The sequence below is a fragment of the Puma concolor genome, chromosome A3, assembly GCF_028749965.1.
Source record: "Puma concolor isolate L17-30 chromosome A3, mPumCon1.1.hap2, whole genome shotgun sequence".
Taxonomy (NCBI): Eukaryota; Metazoa; Chordata; class Mammalia; order Carnivora; family Felidae; genus Puma; species Puma concolor.
This window is the reverse complement of record NC_141669.1, coordinates 128146295-128152561: the sequence shown is the minus strand read 5'-3', so window position 1 is coordinate 128152561 and position 6267 is coordinate 128146295. Positions and strand designations below refer to the sequence as shown.

Below are 6267 nucleotides of genomic sequence, written 5' to 3'. Positions count from 1 at the left end.
AGATTTGAACCCAGACAGCAAGGCTCCAAGGACATATGCTCTTGGCACCCCTACTCCACCTCTTCTCTTCTGGGGAAAGGCTGTCCTCAGGCCCAAGTGCACCACAGGTGTCCAATAAATGGTTTCTTGTATCCCGCAGACTGTAAAACGCCACAGGCCCGAGGACCCGAAATGACCCTCACTCTCGCCTCCAGAGCTCAGTGAAAAAGTGGGCAGAGAGTTGCAAGCGGGAAACTTCCGGGGGCCGCTGGTTGGAATCACTGATGAGATCCCCGAGACGCCTCCGTGTCATCTGCCCCACCACGGGCTCCGATGGGGGAAGAGCCGGCCTTCCCTGTTCAGTGTTTCCATAGCAACCCGCAGCGGGCCCGGTTTCAGCGGGGCCGCATCCCGGCCGACAGCCACTGGACACAAGACACCCTTTCCGGCGGCTACTTCTAGGAGCAAAACCAACCGGCGCACAGGGGCTAAGGACGGCTATCGTCTTGGCACCAGTGACGGGATCTGTTATTCTGGAAGCAGCAAGACAATGGGGAGGCTTAGAGACAGAAAGGAGCGGCCTCCGATTCTTGTTTGGATGGCCTGGGAATAAAACAAAAACAAAAACAGAGATCACCTAAGTCAGCAAATAAGTTTCAGCCATTCATTGATTCAGTCAACAAACTTTCATGGCGCATCTGCTCCGGGCCAGAAGGTCTTCTAGGAGCTGAACCGCAAACAAAAGGTCTGTTCTCTTGGGGCTGGCGATAAACGGAATACATCTGAAGTGAATCGTTGCACCAGCTGGTGGCAAACGCTGTGGGGAAGCTAAAGTGGGGTGGGGAGTGGGGGGGGGGGGACAAGGGCAGGGGGCGGCCTGAGCCAGCCTCGCCGAGAAGGAGGCAGGCAAGCAAAGAAAATTAACCTGGAGAAAAGTACATTTTAAACCCGACGTTGAAGCCTCTTAGGCGAGGACGTGAGAGTATATTTTGCAGGAGCAGCAGCTGATACGGAGAAACTGGGGTTGGTAGCTTGGTCTGTTCTCCGTACCGGCATTTAAGCTGTTTTCGGAGCATGACGATTCTGGGGATGTGACCCAGTCAGGGCCCAAGAAAACTGGAGGCCTGATTTCTAGTCTTTCTGGTGATTCATCTGCCTAGCGAATATTTCGAGAACACTCACCATGTGCCACTGAGGCCCGTGTTGAGCACTGGTTTTTCAGTTGTGTGATTGTGGACAAAGCACCTCTCGGAGTTGGATGGGTTAGGTCAGAAGCAGTAACTGCGAGGGCTTTTGGGTCAGTCGAGGGAAGACAGAGTTCATTTGCACACAGGAGGGGTTGATCAGGACGGACTCATGCTCTCTGAGGTTGGAACAGGGACTTAAGAGAAGAAAAGGGGGCATCTGGGTGGCTTAGTCCGTGAAGCGTCTGATTCTTGGTTTCGGCTCAGGTCACCATCTCACGGTTCACGAGTTCGAGGCCCTCACTGGGTTCTGTGCTGGTAGGGTGAAAAACCCTCTTAGGATTCTTTCTCCCCCCTTCTCTCTCTGCCCCTTCCCTACTCACGCTGTCTGTCTCTCAAAATAAATACACTTTTAAAAAAAGAGAGAGAGAGAGAGAAAGAAGGAAAGTAAACGGTCTGAGGGGCCCAGCCTGATGTGTGTCTGACCAAGCAAAGGGAGGGGGCATTTTCTCTGGGTGTCACCTTTGACAGAAGCTCTGGGCTAGACCAGTGCCCCACAGGAGATGGCATCTTTCGAGGAGACATTTCGTCAGGATTCTTCCGACTGAAAGTGACAGAAACCCAAATCAAAAAAACTGAAATGGGGGCGCCTGGGTGGCTCAGTCGGTTGAGCGTCCGACTTCGGCTCAGGTCATGATCTCGCGGTTCCTGAGTTCGAGCCCCGCGTCGGGCTCTGTGCTGACAGCTCAGAGCCTGGAGCCTGCTTCTGATTCTGTGTCTCCCTCTCTCTCTGCCCCTCCCCCGTTCACGCTCTGTCTCTCTCTCAAAAATAAATAAAGATTAAAAAAAAAAAACTTAAAAAGACTGAAATGAAAGGAGTACATTAGCTTATGTAAATGAAAGCCTGAGGCATTTGCAACTTCAGGTACAGCTGGATCCAGGGTTTCAGTGACCTGGAATCTGGAAATGTGGCTCTGTTTCCCTTCATCTCTCAGATCCGCTTGCCTCCTGGTTGGCTTCACTCCTGACTGACAGCAATGATAATGAGAAGCAACCTTGGGCCTTTATTCTGCCCTCACGGTAACTGTCTTGGCAAGAAAATGGTCTCCTTTCCAGTCGGGGCAGCCAAGATCCCAGGTTCGACTCTGATTGGACCAACCGGGTCACGTGGCCACACCCTGCCAGCGACCGAGGCCGTGCAAGGGATGGGCCAGGCCTCGGGTCAACGTGCCCTTTCCTGGACCCAGGGATGGACCCAGCCCCACCCAAACCACACGGACTGAGTGCGGGGGAGGGGTGTTCCCACCAAATAGGACGTGGTGTTGTCACCAGTTGGAGGAATAGACCCTGATGGTCAGGAAGACCCAGAGCCCACGACACAGACCAAGGACACTGCTGCACAAATTCCTCCCCTCGTATGAGGAATGGCCCCTGGGGGCAACCCTTTCCTCGCCCGCGAAATGCAGTTTGAATTCATTTCTCACCCCAAATCCGTCCAGACGGCGCGTGGCTGGTGAAGAAGGATGAGCCGGGAGCACACCGCTGGATTTTAATGCTTTGAAGACAACTTCTCCTCCGTCTGTTTAAGGATTACTATTCCTTGAAGAATTCAGCTCCACACGATAAGTGTTAATACCTTATTTCTTGGGGGACTCTGCAGCCTGGAGTTGGAATTGATTGTGAACAGAATAAAATAATTTGCTTTTTATCAGCATCCTCCACAGAAACTTGTTTGCGGCCAGGATGGGCCTCAGAGGAAAATGCTTCACCTCCCTAATCCCTCCATGAGATTCCTAAATCACACCCGTCACTCAGAGCCACTCAGACAGAAATGACCGGCGCTCTGTAATAATAAAAACAGAATTACGGTCGCTGTCACCTCCCGCTGATGGCTCCTTTAGGGGCCGGACGCCAGCAGGACTTAGCTGTCGTGGAGGGCAGCAAGGACTTACGGGCTCTGCTGCGCAGGACAGAAGGTCGTGGGCCGACAGCAGAGTCACAGGCCACTGATGGAGGGACCGCATCCCTGTAGTCACCTTGCACTTTGGTAGGAGCACAGGCAGAACCGAGTAAGCCATCCTCCGAGGTAAATGCACGGTCCGCATCCTTGTGGCCAAACACGGCTCATTAGATTCACTCGCCACCCGCCAGAAGGGGAAACAGAGAGAGTGGAAGAACAGAGAGGTTAAGTAAGCTCCCACATTTGCACAGCCGGCTCGGGAGGGAGCGAGAGCCAATCTCTATAGACTGTGGGCTCCTTACCTGCTTCTCCTCAGGCAGGCAAGTACCCAGAGAGGCAGGACGTTGCATTTCACATATAGGAACGCCTCTGACCCTCCCCAGTGGTCAAACCTAGGATCATCTCACGTTGAGGATGAGGAAACTGAGGCATAAAGGGCTTGGGTACCGTGGCCAAGGTCACATGGCCCGTGAGTGGCGGAGCTGGCGGATGAACCAGGGAGGCCACTCCGGGACCCGTACATATGGCCCCCATTTTCTACGACTTTCAACCAGTGGGGCAGTGGATTTTCCCTGTTCAATTTTCACTGGTTCGATCGTTCTTCTGTGCTAACTCTCCAAGTAATCGGGCCCATCTTAATGCAACTTCACTGGTTTCGGTCTTGTTTTAGCATCGATGTGATCAGGACACCACATTCTCTTGACCCAAAGGAAAAAATATTGCAAGAAGTTGCCTCACAAGGAGGTTTTCCGGAAGGAACCACCTGGGTAATGAGGCGAGCGTCTGGGTCTCTCACCTCTGTCAGATCACCGCGTGCTGCGGTCTGGATCTTTCCCTGCTCCTGTCAGTGTGGCCCCACTTTGGTCTGTCTTGCTCACCGCTGTCTCTGTCTCTGGGCTCCGAGCACAGAGCCCGCGCTCGCTGGTTGTCCAATGAATCTCTCCCTCTCTCTGCCTCAGTCTCGGTCTCTGGCTCCATCTCTCTGCCCTCTAACTTTCCGAGGCTTGTTCTACACAACGTGCCCAAGACCCCTGATGTGGAGCTGTCCGGATGGAACACGAACCATACCCCGACCCCAGTGCTATCTCTCCAGGAAGGAGACGGATGGACCCAGGCCTGTGGTGATCGGCGTCCGGGTTGGGGGCCTGATTACCTGTCTATGGAGCATTGATTTATGGGTATTCTCCGTCTTTTCCAAGACTCTGGATTGCAGCTAATTTACCGGCGGTCTTAAATCACCCCCGCCCCTCACGCCGCGAAGCCACACGCAAGGCACCATCTATCATGTGCCTCCAGGAACCACTGACTCGAATAAAACACGGGCAGGGAAGAGAAATACCCACCTCCCTGCCAAGGGCGGGGACTCGGGGGGGAGCTGGCTGTGTGTAATTTATCCAGAAACGGTGGCGGCCCACACACGGCCCGCTTAATTTCATGTTTGGCTGCTGATGGGTTTTCATTTATAGATAATATAAACAGGTTGACAGGGCCCTAATTAACTGATTTGTGGTCCTTTGGGAACAAACGGTTATTAATATTCATAAACATTTGTAACGCTCAGGCAGATGCCCGGCCCCGACATGATCATAATATGGCCTCAACTGCGTGCACCTGTGATTTCTGATTTGTCTCTTGCCCGGGGACACCGGAGGGCGTTGACAAGTGCTGATGGCCCCTTGCCAGGAGATGAGCCCGTGTCCTGATCCCACCGTCAATGCGAGATCTGCCAACTACAACTTGCTGGGTTTTCCACCATCCTTCTTTCCTCTCTGGGCGCCCTTGGCCTTAGCTCTCCTCCGATCCCGCTCTGAATCTCTTTGAGACGGGCCGAGAACTCCCTCCTTCGGGAAGCCTTCCTGGATTGATCTCGCTCCGTGGTGATGCCGTCTCTCCATAGCGTAGTCTGTTGGTACGGTGCAATTATTCACAGGAGGACGTGGTTTTTAATGTTTTGGGGCTATCTTATCCAAGAATGTTCTGTTTCGTGAACTTTTCCTGAAATCAGGGACAGATCAATTTCTCCCTTTGGCAGTGGAGTGCCTCTTATGCAAAGTCAGCTGCCATGGTGATAAGTAAATAACACCCCAAACAGCCACGAGTCTCTACCTGCTTCTGTCTGTTAATCGTCTCGCCACAGCCCCGCGAAGCAGGTACGAGGATCGTCCCCGTCTTCCGGATGAGGAAACTGAGGCACAGAGAAGCCTCGGAACTCAGCCAAGACCTTAAGTCAGTGAACGGCCCAGTCAAAATTTCTCTTAAAAAAAAAAAATCTCTGAAAGTACTCATAATATCCAGTCCATATTTAATGCAACGACTTTAAAACTTTCTTTCTCGAGGCGCCTGGGCGGCTCAGTCGATTAAGCGTCCGACTTCAGCTCAGGTCACGATCTCGGGGTTCGTGAGTTCAAGCCCCGCGTCGGGCTCTGTGCTGACAGCTCAGAGCCTGGAGCCTGCTTCAGATTCTGTGTCTCCCTCTCTGCCCCTCCCCTGCTCGTGCTCTTTCTCTCTCTCTCTCAAAAATAAATAAACAAACAAAAATTAAAAAAAAAACAAAAATTAGCCAGAGGCCCGCTGAGAGGCTGAGCCACGTTCTAGACTAGAAGTATTGTCATAGTTCATGAACATATGGAAAGGATTGGGCTGGAGGAGACATCAGCGTTCTCATCGTCCCACGGCCTGCCCTGCCTGGCACAACACCACGCATCGGAACGTCCCCAACACTTAATGACCCACCCTGTCACAGAACCTTCCAGTTACCCAGTGCCCTGTGTCCAGGGCACCATCCATCAGCTTCTGGAAACGTGAACCATGTCTCGCAAGGGGCGAGGGGCTTGCTTACAGTTTATTTGACTCTTCAGGCCTTGCATTTCCTCTTAAGCATCCGGGCCTCAGGGTCTGTGGGTTCCGACCAGGCAGCCATGTCCCAGCTCTACTGCGGAGCCGTGGGGATGGCGGCGCCCTCCTCTCTGGAAAACAGTGGGGTAGCACCCAAAACTGGGCGTGGCTCAGGCTCTAAAATTACTGAACAAAGGGAAGATCGAGTGCAGGAATGACTGACTCTAATTCAAGCCCCAGAGACACCCCCAACTTGGGTAGACGAGCCCAAGTGGACTGGCCCCCGGGCAACAGAGATCCAGCGAGGGA

The 6267-nt window shown here is 53.1% G+C and overlaps 1 long non-coding RNA gene across 2 annotated transcripts; it reads right to left on the bottom strand.

The window, feature by feature from the left end:
- Nucleotides 1-486: 486 nt before the first annotated feature.
- Nucleotides 487-6267, bottom strand: LOC147582783 (uncharacterized). 2 transcript variants are annotated; one of them, XR_015249510.1, is made up of 5 exons: nucleotides 5963-6267; nucleotides 3116-3269; nucleotides 2648-2824; nucleotides 1686-1767; nucleotides 487-582 (listed from the first exon to the last, which is right to left on the bottom strand). It is a non-coding gene; the product is annotated as an uncharacterized LOC147582783 (long non-coding RNA). The 2 variants fall into 2 exon arrangements; XR_015249509.1 differs by lacking the exon at nucleotides 1686-1767 and having other exon boundaries at nucleotides 5963-6264.